General features: G+C 41.2%; 1 protein-coding gene across 1 annotated transcript in view; it reads right to left on the reverse strand.

The window, feature by feature from the left end:
* Positions 1 to 19,264, reverse strand: part of schip1 (schwannomin interacting protein 1) — a 240,636-nt gene that overhangs the window by 180,648 nt on the left and 40,724 nt on the right. The gene's annotated exons all lie outside the window — the stretch shown is intronic.

Here is a 19,264-nt window from a genome sequence, read left to right on the forward strand (position 1 = left end):
TGATCCATGTAAAGCTGCGATGTGAAAAGCGCTTAGCTAGTCTTAATTCCTTCAACCTCTTCACTAAACGGTCCTCTCACCTCCTCTCAAAGCTATCGCTCTATCTCCTCCTCTAAAAGTCTTTTGAAGAATCTTTGTGTCTGACCGTAGCGTAACACTGCAGAGAGCCTGGCTTAGCTCTCCTCGGCTCAGCAGGAAATGATTAAAGTCACGCTCCAGTTAGCGGCTGGTCGCCCTCGGCCCGGCGGGCCTCCGATGGAGCCACCCACCTGAGCTGGGCCTCTTAGAAGGGCACAGCCGCACACACACCAGTAAAACCAGTCACCTGTGAGGGCCGTGCAGTGAGCATTAGGCATTAGCTGCGGCGGCTCTAGCTAAAGCTTGGCTACGCTCTAAAAAGCAGCAGCAGGAACGGCACGGCGGGCCAGCCAGGCAGTGTGGGTGTTCATTAAAACACCCAGCACCATTCACAGGAGAAACAAGGCCATAAAAGCAATTAATCTACCCATAAACAAGCTATTCCGCCTGTCCAACACACCCACAACACACACGGCATGACGGAGGGAGCAGGGAGGAGGCGAGCCGGCTCCTCGTTCCTCCCGACTCCTTTTCTCATTATCTCGGCCTGGATTTATCTCAGTAGTTCAGAGAAACAGAGTCAAAGATCTTAAGTCTGTTTTTTTTTGTGTGTTTTTAATCTAAAATGTGTTGCCATCTAAATCCTGCAGGTGATAACATGACACTAAAGGTGGAGGAAGTCTGATCAGATGAGGATGATCAGGATGATGTCATTCTCTTTATCATTACATTTTACTTCAGCTTAAAAACAACAAAAAAAAAAGATTAAACAAAAATTGCTACTAGTACAAAAAAAGAAACATCCCACGATTACTGTTGGGTTGGCAAATAAAAGGAAACAACATGAGAAACTTGATGTTCAATAATAAAAAAATGTTTGGGTGTTTAAGCATCTGAAATGGGATTTGATATTAAAAGAAATGTCCGATGTGATGTTTTTAAATGTGTTGTTGTGTCAGTCCAAATCCCAAAGACATCCAGTTTAACAAGACATAAAACAGAGAAAAACCTGGAGATGTCCATATTTGGGGGGCTGAAAAGAGCATTTTTCTGTAATTTTTGCTTGAAAAAATAATTTTCAGTGCAATAAACAGTGTTTATGTGTGCAGACCAACGTCTTTTATTCAGTTTTCAAGAAAGTGTGCTTAGAATAATTACTTTTGAAAATTAAATTTTGTAAAAGAATAATAAAAAATGCTTAGCAACATAAAACAATGCTTAGCAACCACCTATTTTAATTTTTTCCCCAGGTGTTGTATAACACATATCCTTTTTTTAATCATCATCACTAATCCCGAGACATTTTCTCTCACAGCAGATGTTTATTACCCCAGAGGACAATAAGAGCATCCGTCAGAGAATCTGAGACACATAAATGAATTTTCACTGCCGAGGGAGCTTTATCAGCATTGATACTAGTGTTACAGTTACTATCGATCCTCCTCTCATATCCCCTTATTTTACTTTATAACAACACTACACATCAGATACAATAAGTGCTGATAAGCCACTTAACGTGTGTGTGTGTGTGTGTGTGTGTGTGTGAGTGTGTGTTCTTGTACTTCCTACATAGTGAGGACCGGAACACGTTTTTAACCAACAGAGTGAGGACATTTTTGCAAAGTGAGGACATTTCGGCCGGTCCTCACTTCTTTAAAGGCTTTTTTGAGATTTCAGACTTTTTTTTAAGGGTTAAAGGTTACATGATAATGATAATTAACTGAAACTGTATTGTGTGGTTACAAAACTAACTAAAATTATAGTGAAAATATCCTTCGTTTTCGTCTTTGTCAACTTTTTTTCATACATAATGAAGATGGATCAGACAAAGGAAATAAAGGCAAAATTTACTGTGACCTCTTTTAATCTCCCACCCAACAAATACCCCATTATAAAAAACTACAACTAATAAAAACTTAAAATAAAACTAAAGCATTTCAAAAAATACTAAACTAAAACTTGCAAACTCACTCTGAAAACTCATTAAAACTAACTGAATTTGAAAACAAAAATTCACAACAAAATTAAAACTAAAACTAATGAAAAATTCAAAACTATTATAACCTTGCAAGGAAATTCACTATTCCAATGAGGGTCCTCACAAAGATAGAAGTACAAGAATGTGTGTGTGTGTGTGTGTGTGTGTGTGTGTGTGTGTGTGTGTGTGTGTGTGTGTGTTATTGCCGGAGGCGGTACAGATGATGAGAGATGATGAGTGGCGTGCCTCCACCCTATTGAGTAATAATGAGAGAGCTGTGATTGCTGGGCTAATAATAGTAGCTGCTAGTAGCTTTAATAGTAGAACGTCTCTTTGCTATCCCAGCCTACGGCTACACTGGAACTAGATTAATCTACAGGAGAAGCTGTAAAATAATCCTGGAAAAACATACACAATCTAATGAGCATGTCCATAGAAACATGCTCTAGCTGCTGGGCTACAGGGAAGCTAGAAGGTTATAGAGGACGTATGGAAAACAGGGAGGGAAACACACAAAACTAAAAAAAAAAATGTTTTATTTTTCCTCCAGCAGAGGTCAACTTTAGAGTTTAGAGAGGAAGCCAAAGCTCCCATACCTCTACGTTCCTGACATCCAATTATCTCTCCTCCGTCCCCTCTCCTCAGCCCATCCACTCATTTTATCCTCTTTCTTCATGACGCTCTGTCCTTCTCACCATTATTTCAGAAAACCATGAAATCCTTGTCTGTTTTTTAACCATGACAATTTTACAACTCATTCCAGGACGTGTCATTCTGGGTTATGGCGCCCTTCAAGGGAAACATGAGCACACCAGGCAGCATATTAGTAAATACATTATGATGCTGTAATGTACAAACAAGCAATTCAGATGAGAGATATGCAGATATGGGCTTTCTCTGTCGCTGCTCCCAACCTTTGGAACAATTTACCTTTGCACATCAGGCAGGCCTCCTCACTGTCTGCTTTTAAAAGGAATCTTAAAACCCATTTTTATTCACTGGCTTTTAACTCAACATTAGCCTTTGCTCTGTTTTATTTTTTGTTTTTATTTGTTCTTTGTGGTTTTTTAAAATTAAGATTCATTTTAAAATTGAGATTAATTTTAAAACCCACTTTTATTTACTGTTTTTGTTTTACCCAGCATGAGACTCGCTTTGTTTTAGTTGTTTTTGCTTGTTCTTTGTTCTTATTGTTTTTATTGTTGGTCTGTCCTGCCATGTACAGCATTTTGTATCAGCTAACGCTGTCTTAAAGGGCTCTATAAATAAAGTTGATTTGATTTGATTTAAACAGGTTACATCCCACATGCATGATGGCAGAGGAAACATATTGACATTCTTTTTGTAAACCATCTGCTTAGGATGGTGATGTTAACCACAAATACAGTACGGCTCCCTTCATTTTCTATTTTTCCCGTCTCCCCATCTCTTTTGTTAGCAAGTGGCCATCTACCAGGGCCAATCTAGTGGAAAATGAAAACTATGTGAATATTCTCGGGGAGTCATGTGCTCTCCGAGCCCCATTTCACCTGCCGTGTTTACGGCTCCACGCTGAGCTGCTGCGTGACTCGTCTTTGCTCCGGATAGCAGAGGGAGAATGAAGTTGAAATTAGTTCTGGGGATATATGTGTACAGGCACACACACAGGAGTGCACATACAAACACACACACGGGTTCAATTAGTGTCCAACGGTAGGGGACGTGAGGAATAAGTCATGTTTAGCGCTCCTGTCTCTGCCTGCAGGAATCAAAGGAGAGTTTGGGAGCTCAGCCACCAGGTCATAAACACACAGAGGAGCCAGTCCTGCCTACATGATGACTCTTAGGGACAGATGCAATAAATAAATCAGTAGATCCCCAACCCTCCAGCAAACACCCTGCATTCATATAAAACACACTTGCGCAAACATGAATGCACAGTGTGAAAAATATAAAAAAGTACAAAAATTCCAATGCAGAATAGTATATGTGTAGTATTCACCAAACTGTACCACCTGAGACTCTGAGTGGCAGGTACATGGGTAACTGTCACTGCTACACAGCTAATGAATATTCACACTGTTATTCTCACTGCATTATTCACACCAGCGTCTCACACACACACACACAAACAAACAATGCTGATTTGCACAAACATGCACAGCCACAAGCTCGCATTTTAACTCACTTGAACCGACACATTTGGATACACATGCAAATACAAATAAAAAGGAAGACAGGCGCAGGAACAGTCAGACGGACAGACAAATTTCCATTTCTGCTGCTGGTGTGTGGAGCTGTCAGCAAGTGAGCTGACAACAGGGAGAGAAACAGCCCACTGGGGTGACCTTGACTTTAAACACACACACACACACACACACACACACACACACACACACACACACACACACACACACACACACACACACACAACTAGAGTTACGACAGAAGTTGCCATTATTCTTCGTTCCGTGTTAACTCTTTGTCAGTTGCCTGCGTGCCTGTCATTCTGTCCATCTCCGTCAGTCAGACTCTCCTTGTCTAATACTGTTTCTGTATGTTCAAAGAAACGTCAGTGTGTGTCTGTAAATCATCCTTTTAGATTGTGTGTATGTGTGTGTGTGTGTGTGTGCATGCATGTGCTTGTGTTATGCGTTTTAATGCAAGGCTCTGGAGAGCGCTAGAAAAGGCAGTCACTTCCTCCCACCACTGAATAAAACATCCCATTTAGAGCCAACAGCCATACACTATAAATCACCTTTCCCCTACCACTGGAGAGAGAGAGAGAGAGAGAGAGAGAGAGAGAGAGAGAGAGAGAGAGAGAGAGAGAGAGAGAGAGAGAGAGAGAGAGAGTGTATGTGAAAAAAGGAGAAAGAGAAGCAGGTGATAATAAAGAGGAGTGGTGATGTTTTGAAAGACAGAGGTGTTGGAACAGTGTGAAAAGACTCTAATGCAGAGAAAGAAGAAAAGTAAAGCGCCCAACACACACACACACACACACACACACACACTAAAAGACAACCAAGAGTGGTAACATCAATACCTACAGATTGGCTACAGAGCCTTGAAATATGATTGTGAAACATGTTTGATTTTGCTGCCCCACCTTGCGGTGTCAGTGAAAGTTAAAGAATAATGACTGTATCCGCCCCGTGATTTGGATCCACTTCAACATTTAATTAATTTAAGGTCCTTACTTTGCTCATGCTACACCCTTCTACCAAGTTTCACCAAAATTGGACCAGTAGTTTTTCTGTATACAAACAAATTCACGAATAGACAAACCAAACAGAAAAAAACATCGCAAAAACTAGAGAAATTGTTTAATATTTTGGGAAAAATGCTAATTTGCCTTAGCCGGTTCTAAAGCTGGTAAGCTTAGCTTAGCACAAAGACTGGAAACAAAGGGAAACAGCTAGCCTGGCCGTGTTCAAGATCTTATATCTGAACCCTTTTTTTGCAGACAAGAGGAGCGCTTTGTAAAAAGTGTATTTGTGTGTGAAATAAAGGAACAATGACATAAAAACCCAGAAGGAAACAAAGTGAAGGTAGAGAGGCTTGTAATAAAATACCAACCAGCTGTTTAGAACCTTGCCTTACCTTGATAATTACTATGAATATTACAATTATAACACTTTACCACCCAGCACAGTGCATAATTGTTACCCAATACAAACATAATTACTTGAAATAACTATGTTTGGTTAGTAAATGGTTGTTTTTTACACCTTTCCTTGATGTGCATGCATGCTATAATTTGTGCCTATAATCACTCTGAGTGAGCCTGTGTGGGATCAGGTGAAGGTCATCTTTAACTACCTTCTCTCTACACACTGAATGGAGCTGAAATGAACATGAAAGCAGAGTGAGGAGGCAGCAGTGAACCAGGATAAGTGCTGCCTTTTGGCTCAAATCTTTTATTATTATTTTTTTTAGAGGAGTGATTTTAATAGAATACTGGGGAGAAGTAATCTCATCGGAGCACCAATCATTTCTGCATTAGGGGCAAAAGAGAGTTCCCGCAATAGGCCTGACTGTTAGGGGAGGAATCTGACTCCAAGTGGCTATCAAACCAAATCCACTCTGCTCCTGCTGAGTGGAGGAGGAGGAGCAGGAGGTGTTTAACAGCCTGCATCTGTCCATCTCACCATCTGAACCTGAGAGAGAACGAACAGGACCAAAAGGTTCTCACATTCATCCGTGTTCCTGAGCATGTAGCGGACTCTGCCAGCTACAGTTGTCCAACGTTTCTAATAGCTCGCTGGTTATTTACAGCGAACACACGCTGCTGCATTTAGCCGCCAGTATATCAGGCTGGAGGTGTCAACATGACAACACACACACACACACACACACACACAATGAAGTAATACACTCTGGAGAGAGATGCAGGAACAGAGCAATAAATCTCTCTTCTTAATTCTGCCGCCCTGACATACCATAAAATATTCTTAAAATATCATAGAAATATATATGAAGAAAACATTGTGGACGAATGAAAGAGCTCCAAGGGGATCACTGTAAAACCAGCATGCAGGAAGCATGGGAGCAATGCATTACTCCTGCTACTCCTGTTACTCCTGTTACTCCTGGTACTCCTGGTACTCCTGGTACTCCTGTTACTCCTGGTACTCCTGGTACTCCTATCCAATGGTAAAACATTATGGGAGCGCTCTTTTCCACAAGAAGTCACTGAATGGTTCAATGAGCATGAAAATGATGTGAGTCATATGTTTTGTTATGCAGTTCCTGGATCTCAACCCTGTTAAACACCTCTGGGAGTTTAAAACAGACACTGCTCTCCATTATCATAAAACAACAAATGAGCTCATATCTTTCCAGAGAATGGTAGTCATCCTTCAAGTAGAGCTGGAACACCTTACTATTGCCACTTTCCCACCAAGGCAGTTGGAGGGAGGGCTGGTTTTGGAGCATGTGCCTAATATTAAACCAGTTGTTTGTGTTTTCTACAGCCAAACAAGCGTCTCTCAGCCAGAAACAACAGTTCCAGTGCAGCATCATCAACTCTTTGCTGGTCTCAAACCACGAACCAGTTACGTCAGAGACTGAGGGAAAGATTATTGGGACCAACAAGACTACTATAACGTGAATTATTCATTTTATTTAATTTGTTTAACTGCATGTTATTGCTAGCATGCTAGCGTTAGCTTACAACATTCAGGAAGAGCAGCACTAAAGTGTTGTACCAGTTGTGTTTGGATGCCGATGTAGGCCCACAAAGCCAGGAGCAACATCTGTGAAGCTACGATGAAGTCCTCCATGTTATGAACATGCTTATGGAGAGACATATACAGTGATGTAATGCTCGCTAGCCTGTGGAAAAACAAACAGATGCTGAGAAGGTTAGCAAGTTGAACCAACTGCAAACTGTATTAAAACTAGGTTTGCATTGGTCAAAAAGGGGTTTTTAACATTATTTGATCCCATTATTCCATATCATACATTTTTCCTTCACCTGACCTATATAGTGTACATGTGTCTCCATTGGCCAGATCACAACTTTGATTTCAATCTGTCTTGGTTCCGAGGCTACATGCAAATAAGGGGAAGTCCCGGTCCAGTCCAGAGACACATTAATACACCTGGAACTGTTTAATAACTGATAATAACTCCTCCCACTCCTCAAGGTGGTTTAGTAATCTATCTCAAATGCTCCTTGTGTAGATTTTCACTTTTTTTCTTAGATATCCACTAGCTCTCCGATCTACCCAAAAGGCATAAAGGGAAAATTGTGTTATATATAATTGAAGATTGTGTTAAAAAAACATAGCAAAAAATGCTTTCTCAGGGTAAAGAGGGTCAGCCAACAGGAGGCAGTGGCTCTCAGCCAGAAACACGGAAAGCTTTTTATTCACTGAACAGTACCTGCTTTAATGAAAGCTCTCTCTCTCTCTCTCTCTCTCTCTCTCTCTCTCTCACACACACACACACTCACACACACACACACACGTAACCAAGTGAGCACACAAACACACACAGAGGGAGAAAAACACACATTACGGGCATGTTGCAGGGGTAATGGACTTGGTAATTGCTTAGCAACAGGCAGTGGCACCACCACCTGTCGACCAAGGTACCCACTGAAGGTCAGCGTGTGTGTGTGTGTGTGTGTGTGTGTGTGTGTGTGTGTGTGTGGTGGGGGGCTTTTCCAGTCATGATAACTCAGATACATCACATTATGACATTACAACAATGTTAATGCTGAAAGCCTTATATAAACTGGGGACAGACACGCTGTGTGGGTGTGATATGTGAGAGGAGCTCACTGGTGTGTGTGTGTGTGTGTGTGTGTCTTTAGTGCCTCAGAGAAGGACGGAGCGATCTCTGGCCTCAGGAAAGAAGGTGTGTGACGATGTTCTTCCTTTATGTTCTCTCTTTATCTCACCCTTTCATCATCCCTCTCTCTCTGACACACTCACTCTATATCACGCTGTGACGTACTCCTCCTGTGTGGTGAGGTGCGTGAGGAAGAAAAGACCTTGAGTGCATGCTTGATTTGGAGAGTTTGAAGATGGACGGTTGCTGACTGCTCCACCCTCCAGTGTGTATGTGCATCCCTGTAATGTATACGTGAGTAAAGAGTTAGGAGCTCCTCCAGGAGCACACAGAATATATTTCTGCAGCAAATGAAAAAGGAGTGGGCCTGCCACCGGTGTTTTAGTGGAGAGAGACAGGCATAAGGTTCAAATCAGATACAGGACTAGATCACAGTCACAGTGAATAATACATGCATTTCATATTCATGGCTGCTTGTGCTTTTCATGAATAGCCTGCGAGATGACAGGACTGTTCAGGGCTATACCTGCCAGCTATTGTTTAGCTAACAGCAGCGTAGAAAAGGAATGCAGAGGAAACGCTCACCATTAGTGCACCTGCTCATTCTGTAGGGTCACGCTGCTGGAATGACAGAACTGGGTCTGACAGTCCACTGAGTACCGATATACACATATATATATATATATATATATATATACACACAGACAGAGAGCAGGAATAAGAAGAAAACATGTGATCATTCACATGCAGAGAACATGTACGACAACTCAGGGCTTCAATTAATGATCCAGAAAATCCATGAAGTGAAGTAAATTGAAGTAAATGGGGAGCATGCTTAACAACACTAAGACTATATATGTTTGCAAACTTGTGGGTGTTTTATCTATTCGCTGGCTCCCACTTCATGAACACATGCATGATGTGAAAATCGTCTGAAGCAGGTGTGCTACTCATCTGGACTGTGCAAGACGGCCACATTTATTTAAATCCTTCAAGGATTTTCTGAGTTTTTGATTCTTCTTTCACCTTGGAGGCAAGCTAGAAAATTTTATTCAAGAATTTAAGGTAACATGGGATGAGCTATTGATTTAGTTTATCAGTTTGAATACAAAATATACTGTGTTTTCATGTAACAAAGGATATGCAAATCTAAAACTTTTTTGGAATCAGGGTGGTATGTGCTTTAAATAATTTATGTCTGTTTAAAAAAAAAAAATCAATCACATGAAAAACACAGAAATGTTGTTTTCATGAATAAGTCAAACATTTCAACTATATGTAATAGTTGTATAAAATACAGATCGATCCTTTAACAATTAAATACAAACTTTTACATTGTGAAGAAAACAGACTGGCAAAACTTATGCCATCTATTTGGCTCCTTTTAAATGGAATAATTTACTGTCACAGCTTCAGTTGGATACACTGATTCCTTTTAATCATTTTAAAGACATTCTTATTAATCTTATGATTTCTGCATGTGCTCATTGAATTTATTGTGCTTCTGTTGATTATATATTATTATGGATATGTAGTGTAATGTGTTAAATTGTATTGTACTGTAATCAGGGCGCCATTGGAAATGAGAGCTTGCTCTCAGTTGGCCCTCCCTGAATAAATAAAGGTGAAATGAAATGAAATGATCTGAAATCATTAACAGGAAGTCACGACCACGAACTGCAAAAACACACCTGAACATGTTGACGCATACAATAAGAGCTCAGCAGGAGGAAACGAGCATTATTCACTCTCCTCGTGCCGTCAGCACGTCCAGGTCAGCCGTCTGTCTGTCTCCATACATATGGATGACCAAACTCGTCTGAGCCGCTCAAACACAAAGCTCTGTCTCTTTGTCTGGCTCTTTTTTCTCATCTTCTTCCTCTTCTTATTTCTCCCCCACTTCCTTTTCTTACATGCAGCAGCACCGCCGGGTTTCTCCAGACATTTCGTTTTTCATTGTTTGCCTTTTGGTGAGGTGACACATGACACATTGTGGAGTCTAGCCACCCTGAGGGAATACTAATAGACGAGGAGCGTGAGTCAGGGAGTCAGGGAGACGCAGAGAGACAGAGACCGGGTGAGACAAAGATGGGGAAGTGAAAAAGAGAGATTGTCATCAAAAGAAATAAAATGAAAGTGAGTCTGAGCGAGACAGACAGAATGAAAGAATGATGAAAATCTAAATTAAAGAGAGAAGAGTATGGTGAGCAAGAGAAAGAGGTTAAAGAAATGAGGAAGTGAAAGGGTCAGATAGAGGAGCAGAACTGGACAAGGAGAGGATAAAAAGAATATGTAAAGACGAGAGAGTGAGGAGGAGAGATGGACAGGAGGAGGAGTGGACATGAAGAAGTGTTGTGTTTAGTCAAACTGAAAGGGCAGAAGAGAGAGAGAGAGGAGGAACGGAGAGAGGGATGAAAGAGTTTTGCTGCCCAGATGAATAATTCAATTGCAAAAACAAGAGAATCAGCAAAATAAAGCTTTCCTCCTCATCCGCCCACACACACAGAGCCATACATACAGTATAATGTTCACCACTGTAGGCTGCTTCACCTCTAAAACTTCTTCCACACATTCCTCCCAGAGCTTTAGTTCTGACTTAATGTCCTCTATGTGTGCAAAGTGTTTGTGTGTTTTATTGTGCACGTTTATCTTGGTACTACAGCAGCTCCTAACCCTGACTTTCATTTAAATCTCTCACTCTCTCGGCCCCCTGCTGCTCCACACCACTAGCCTTTTCTCTCAGATCAGTAACTATAGCAACACTCAAAAGCAAGACCAAGATAACTGAAGGATGAGGAGAGACGGACAGGATGAAGGGAGGGAACGAGGGAGAAGAGAACAGAGCTGGAGAACAAGTCAAAGTTAAAAGAGAGAGAAGACAGAGAAGAGAGGTCAAGTGTGTTTTAAGACGAGACAAAAACATTTTTTCATGCATTGGTCAATTCTCAGGTTTTCAGCTGTTTTTCTCCCAAAACATGTCAAACATTTCAATGTATATTTTACTGTATTTTGTAGATTTCTCCTAAATTAATTTAAATGTAGCATTCTATTGCAGCGTGGAGTCTAAACCTCGTCATCACAGGAATCTCTAGAAGCTCCCACTCTCTTGCACAATATTATGTTTTAGATATTTTATATTGCTGGTGTTATGAATTAGATTTAATATTTAGTCATTTCCATTAAGAATGTATGAAATCTTTAGAGGCTGTTTTCTCAAAATTAGTTTTTTCTCATAAATCTCAACTTCAGCTTCACTTACAGACACCAAACTTTCCAATTTTATTCCTATTCTGAAGGTTTTTACAGAGGGGGTTGTCTATAAATCATTCATACTTTCACTTATAGAACATTTTATTCCTAAAAACATGACGAAATAAAGTTTTTTAAAATGTCTTTTGACAGTATTTTCTGATTAATAAAATAAATAAAGGAAATAACAGAATTTCCTTCAGCCATTTAAAAAAAATCTAATATATCAACAAAATAAAAAAGGAACTTTGAAATTTTCTTTATCCATTGTTGAGATTCATGTTGTGGAAATATATCGAACTAGTGCATATTAAATGAGTTCACAGCTCATTTGCATATGTAAACATACACACATTTCAGAAAACTTGTAATACAGAAAAAATATTATCTTAATGTAAATAAACTGTGGAAGTGTCATGATGATATCTATCTGTTAAAAAATACCCTATTCACCATTAATGTCTCCCCTTAAACATGCAGTTAAGAGGTTCAATCCCTTATTGCCCATAAAGAAAGGGCAACAGCCTGTGTGTGTTAAAGTAGTCATTAATACTTTTACTTCATGTTGTTGAGCTGTGGCTGGATGTGACCAGTCACCCTGAACAAGGACCACATCTCACTGCTCTGCCAAGAAAAGCTAAAAAAGAAAAAACACTGCTGGCGATAAGCAGCGAGGGGAGTGGTAGTAAAATGGATTTTTCTGGAGATACATTTATTCCTCTCAGAATCAGAGTATGAAAAGCTGGCACTGGCTGAAATCTACATTTGTTGATCTGCAGCTGTATTGATGTCAGAGGTCACTCCATACAGTCAGTATTGAGTTTAGTAATGTTTGAAAGTGATGACTGAGCCTCTCGTCCTCCGCTCCATCTCTCCATCCATCTCTGCTGCACCCTCCTCGTCCTCATCCCTGCATCGCTTTTCCTTTATCCCTTAATATAAATCTGTGTTATGGCGCCTCGTAAACAAGTCAACCCAACCACAACTACAACATACCTGCACCGGTGCAAAAACACCACAATTAAAGGCAGCAATCAATCCATAGAAATAAAGAACAATGACTTATTTTTGTCTAAACACACATTCTGCATCATACAGTTAGTTCTGATATAATTATCAGATATGAAGGTGTTTCTGTCAGGTGTGTGAGTGTAAACAGAGAGCCACTAATAACCTGACTGTGGTTTTATGGAGCATGCTGTGTTTTTACTCTGAGGGTGACATCCCATTGATCAGTAACCTGAATCCTGCTCCGTGGACCTTACAGCCAGCAGCCTCGTCAATCAGACGGCTAAAAACAAACGCTGGGAGCCTTTACGCTCCTCTCTCTCCTCCCTTCATCACTCCCCCTCTCCTGCTCTCTATCTCACCCACATTATCTGAGAGCTAATCTCCTTAAAACACCAATCTCTTCCTCCCTCCTCATCCCTCTCCCTTTGTCTCTGATTCTTCAGATTGCCCTCTGCCCATCACCACACCTCTCCGTCTCCACCTGTCTGCCTGTCCGACCCCCATTCCTCTTTCTTCCATCATTCTCTTCACCCTAAACAACTCTGCTCCTGGTTCCCTGACAGATAGCTTTTTATTTTCTACCCTTCCTCCACTTCACATTACATTAGCCTAGTTTATGTGAAATAGATCATTTTCCAATCTTGCGGCTAATTCAAACTATTAATAATGTATTCTAGATGAAGCAGTCGGCAAATACACACATCTATTCTCAGTGTTTATCTTTGAACAAATCAGATAGGTTGGAAGACAGACAGGGCTATTTAAAGGTCAAACACATTACCAGAACCTCCTCCCACACACACTCACACACACACACACCAGGCAGACATTTTCATTAACAGAAGAGACACCATTCAAAAGGTAGCAATCAGAAAGAGGATAAGAACTGTTTGCCTTTCTTGTGCCCTTAATATGTGAGGGAGGAATAGAGAATTGGGAAGTAGGACAGCAGAGTTGGGGCAGACATTTTGTGAGGACAGGGTGAGAGAGGAGGAGATGAAGGAGCAGTGAGGAGAAAGTGTTACACCGTGCAGCAGGGATGGAGACAGGTGGCAGGTTGGGTTGCTGCTGATTGACTGATGTTGAGGGCAGAAAGAGATTAAAGCCACGAGGCCACCAGACACTCAGAGGATGCTGAGGGAGATCAGACACAGCAGAGAGGGAATAGAGACTGGAGGAGAAATAAAACAGCAGAAGTAAGAAAGTGAGTAGACTGCTTACTTGCTTAGATTTAAATACTTAATGGCTATAATTTGCTTCCACACATACAGCCCCAAAAACCTTCACCAGTAATGTAGGCCAGCCTGGATCTGCCTTAGAGGTGAAGCCCACAAGGCTGCTAACCACTTGGTGCTGATTTTGCAGCAAAAAAGACACGTTGAAGGAAGATGCTGTTACCTGGGATATCAGTGGTCAATGGGTTTTTCAAACTTTGGCAGAAAGGACTTCCTGGCTGAGATTAAAGCAACTAGTGGTTATTAAATGTTGGTTATGAAACAGCCTCTGTAGTAATCCATGAAAGAATCGTTTATGAACTTAAAAACATGCTCAGTGCTACATTCTAGCAGGTGCTCTGATTAAGAAATGTATTCTTTGGTTTTTGTAGAATTAGATATTCTGCACCTTCATATAGCCTGAATGGAATGATCCATTGTTTCACAACCACATTTTGACCCTATTTATGAAATGGTTACTTTCAGACATATTTTAAAAATTCAGCCTGTTCTCTCGTCAAAAACATCAATATAGGTAATGTGTGTACAGGCAGTGGAAAACGAGCGATGTCTCCGTATTTCACCATCCGCTGTAATGTGGCCACCGCCATCTTGCTGACATAGTCGTGATTGACAGCCAAGTGAAGTTTAAAGAGTGAATCCCAGGGCCAGGGTGGAGGACGGGTCCAGGGTTTGCATCCCGTGTGAAAACAAAAGTAAACCATTTTTAACTTAAGTTACGAGAATCAAGTTTTTTCCGTAACTTGCGGCAGTCAGGTTACCTTTGTAATTACTTCACTTACGGCATTTACATACATTTACTTACTGTTTGAACTGTCTCAATTAACGCCTTAACAGGATTTTTTTTCCCCTAAGCCTAAGGTCAGTGGTTCGACAACATCAATCCATAGAAACTGAAGCCTTTTTTACAACTGCGGACAGCAAGTGTGTGCTATTTTAGAACGCAGTGTTGTACCTACATATGTGACATGAAACAGGAGCAGCAACCTCTTTTGCTGTTTATGTTGGAGAACTTGTTGCATAATTTGTGTCTAGCTGTGTGAGGTTCCTGAAGTTAATGTAATTTACGCTGGTGCTGCGCATTTTATGAATCCCCTTTTCACTGCAAATATGAATTAAAAAATCTGAAAAAACTAAGTAAATAGAATGTTTTTCTTCTATCTAATGACTTTGTGCACTTCAGGAGCCCAATGTTGGCTGGTGAAGGATTGTATCACAACACTGATTCTCTCACAGGTAAAGGTGAAAAAAGGGGAAAGATAAGGGAATGAATGATCACAAGTTTGGATGGAGAGAAGAAAAGAAACAGAATGCAAAACAGAAAGAACAAGAAAAAGAAAAAGGGATTGAGGCAGAATTCACTAAAGAAAAAAAGGAGTACAGGGAGCTGTACAAAGAAGGAGATTGTGGCGTCTAAGAGGAGAGGAGGGAAGGCACAAAGAGACGCTGGAGCATAATGGAAGTGCAGAGGAAGCAAAGAGGAAAAAAGAATACAAAGAGGTATCATAGAGGTACTGTAGGGAGGGACAATGGAGAGAAAAGAGGATGTAAAATATAAAAGTTAAGGATGGACATAGAGAGACTGTAAGGAAAAGGTTTAGAGGGGGTAAATGGAGGAGAGCTAAACAAAAAAGGATAGAAGTAGAGAGGAGGATGAGCTGGCCGAGGATGTTCAATGGGCCACGACGAGCCGCTGAAAAGCCATCTCACTCCCAGTACGACTTCTCTCCACTCAACAACTCACAGGTGGTGACACACACACACACACACACACACACACACACACACTAACACGTGCCTGCACACACACACATGCACTAACAGAGCTCCAGCAGAGCCTCGGCCATGTTTCAGAGTCTTCAACTGGGAGCTCAGCGCTCTGGATAACAACCACACCAGCCAACACAGTTCAATGTGAGAATTAGTGTGTGTGTTATGTGTGTGTGTGTGTGTGTGTGTGTGTGTGTGTTATGTGCTACACTGGAGGTGGCACGTGCACAACTGCACATTGGTAAATCCAATTACTGAGGAGTTGCTGTGAATGAATAATAAATGTCTCGCTGTTGATTTGTCTGATAAGCATTATAGGTATTTCGACCAGCGTGACTGCAGATGTTGAATTAAATCATTTGGTTCAAGGCTAATCTGATGCTGAAAAATATGAGAAGGCTGTAATGCCATGCATAATACTATACACGAGGTCACTTACAAATCTGCTGTGAAAATGATAATTAAAATGTTGCATTATTGAGCAGAATAAAAGCATGCAGTTTGAGTTAGATTTAGCAGAGAAAAAGTCTACTTTCGAGGCTCTTTCGAGGCAGGAGGATGGAGAAGCCTCTGGAGTGGTCAGAATCTGGGAAGAATTTATATGTGATGATGTACTACATCTATTTTATGATCTGACATTCGTTTTATACGCTGCTGCCATTTCAGCACGAGGCCCTGATGTATGATTATTCGTGCAGCACAAGTTCTGAAAATCGGCTTTTGCAAATAGGAGCCGATCAGTATACAGTGATACAAGTTCAATACAGAAGCCTCAAAATGATCCCTTTAATATTTAGAAGTGCTGCCGGTGGCATTCAGATTTATGCAGGTTTATGGGTAGAAGGACCGCACACACACAATTTATTGCTCAAGGCTGAAACAGTGTTGCGAGTGTATAAAAAGGGGATTTATGCAAAAGCCTGCAATGGCCCTTTAATTCTGAACTCACTGCAACCATCTCACCTTCACCACCTCTCTTCATTATGATGACGGCACTGTGCCAACACCTGCAGTGTGTCAGTGGCTCATACTCTCTCATCCCAGTAGTGGATATATTGTATATTGTGTGGTGTAATTGCTACATTGTATAGAATATTGCAATGGTGACATTGACCAGAGGAGGGCTGGAGCCAATAAAGACAATTCTTGGAACGTTTGCTGCCCTAATTTGGATAAACCATGAACAGGAATATGATTTTGGACAGGAGATGCATCGTGGCTGTGTGAGGGAATGATGTTTATGTTAATGCATGGACATGTGTGACTACTGTATGCCTCCTTATTGTGTTCACAGTGAAGGGCACATCTGTGTGTTGGTGTCTGCTCTGTGAATGTCATTATTGTCTCCTGTTAGAGAGCAGGCAGGTTACTGCTCCTCCATGATAAGCTCTACTGCTTATCTCAATGAATGATGGAGCAGCGTGTGTGTGTGTGTGTGTGTGTGATTTGCAGCCACTCCAGGACATTATAAATACACAAGAGCAATTTTGTTAGAGGACAATTTGATTTTAATATTTACCACCCCAGTGTTCAAGTGGACATACAGAATGTTTCCGTCCTATTGGAGGCAATCTGTGGTGTGTGTGTGTGTGTGTGTGTGTGTGAGTGTGAGTGTGAGTGTGTGTGTGTGTGTACTATATGCTTTATTGCTTGATAGAAACTGTGCTGAAATAGTAAACTTTCAACCTACTGTGCTCTCTAATAGTGTGTCACACCAGACACAAAGCAAATTTTGGATTTTGGCATTTATGGTTATTTGTTACTTTTGGAAGACACACCAGTGTAACGCTGCCATATATTTATATATTTTCCTCATCAACTATGGCCAAAATAACCACCATTACTACTTTGTTCCTGTTGCAAAAGTACATGATACGTTTGGACACCAAACGATGCCATGTCTCAATAAATACAACCGTAATATCATCCCATATCCGATATAAAATGGTTTATTTGCAACAAACAGATTAAAAGAATGCCAAAACATCTTCATCATAATGCTGATGTGAATTAAGTTAAGTTCATTCATGATCGGTCCACAAGGAGACTGAAGAAGCGATGTGTGACAGAGCAGCAGCAGTGCTGCATAGTAGCACAGTGCTAACAGGCTAACAGTTAGCTCTGTAGCAGTACAGTGTGTATGTGCTAACAGGCTAACAGTTAGCTCTGTAGCAGTGCAGTGTGTATGTGCTAACAGGCTAACAGTTAGCTCTGTAGCAGTACAATGTGTTTGTGCTAACAGGCTAACAGTTAGCTCTGTAGCGGTACAGTGTGTATGTGCTGCAGCAGCATGGTTCACTTAGAGACCTCCGTTTGTTTACAACAAGCACCGGACACTCACTCTGTGCACAGTTAGCGATACCGGTTTGTTTACGATCAGCGGTGGACACCATGTGTACAGTTAGCATGCTGGTTTGTTTCCAACATGCGGCGGATGCTGTGTTAGCGCTGGCAGCTGCAGTGAACAGTGATTGGATGACAGTCGGAGCCAGTGGGAGGCGTGTTAGACGTCAAATATCCCACTTCCCCCCGACGGCCCTTCATAGTGGTCCCATTCCATCAGTCCCAACAATTTCCCGCCTCTGTGACTACCACTGGAAGCGGAAAATTGGTGGGATCATTTGATCCCGATATCCCGCTTCGGGCGCATTCATAGTGGAGGAGAGATGTTATAGAGCCGTAAATGTCCCGGCATGAAACGGCGCTATAGGAACTAATGATTCAGTAGACTATGGGTTATATAAAAGGGGGTATTACTCATCATCATCAGCTCCATCTGCAAGGTCTTTGATTTTTAGCATCTTTCTGTTTCTTTTTAAGGCTGCAACTTTAATGTATAGGTTCTTACTGCTGTGTGTTCATCTCTGTTAAATGGTTTACCCTGTGGGGACTTTTATTTAGTGAGTGACTGTCCTTAAATGACCGTTTATATCACCTGAATTTGCCAATGAACCAGTGACAAACACACACCCACACAGAAACACACATATCTGCAGACACACACAAACAATGCATAATCACCAGAGTTTGATGACTGTTTCTCCACTGAAGCGATTGGCTAAGAGTGATTTTTATGAGGCTTGCACTGTTTTATTTTCCACTCACATTGAGATATTGTTTATCTGACCCAGAGCCAGTTGCCAGACACGTCCTTATATATTTATGACATCCACTCGGAGTGACAACCATGAGACCTGATATGAGTTGATCTAATGACTAATTCTAGCCAGTTACTGGGGAAGGTTTCCCCATTTCTTATCAGTTTCAGGACAGATGAGCTAATAAGGATAGAAATTGCCTCACACAATTACCACCACAAACAGGATTGTTATCAGTGTAATATTAGTGTATTAGTCATGCAGCTTGATGCTGGAGGAGTTAATGAGGCAGTGGCTGAGACTGAATGATAGCCAATAGGACAACCAGACACATAAAAAGTCATCAACAGAAAATTGGAGGTGGGCTAAGGTGTTGCAAGCAAAACTACTGCTGCTATCGCATCAATTAAAAAAAAAGAAATCACTGTGGCGTGAAGTGAAATGAATCATGGATATCCTGCTCTCCTTCTTTGTCCAGTCACTCTCAGTGTGGAGACGGCAGCCACACAAACAGAGGAAGGCGACGGTGGCATCTCTAATCCTGTAAAAGCAGCAGCAGGAGGCAGAGA

This window comes from Centropristis striata, chromosome 4 (genome assembly GCF_030273125.1).
Source record: "Centropristis striata isolate RG_2023a ecotype Rhode Island chromosome 4, C.striata_1.0, whole genome shotgun sequence".
Lineage (NCBI taxonomy): Eukaryota > Metazoa > Chordata > Actinopteri > Perciformes > Serranidae > Centropristis > Centropristis striata.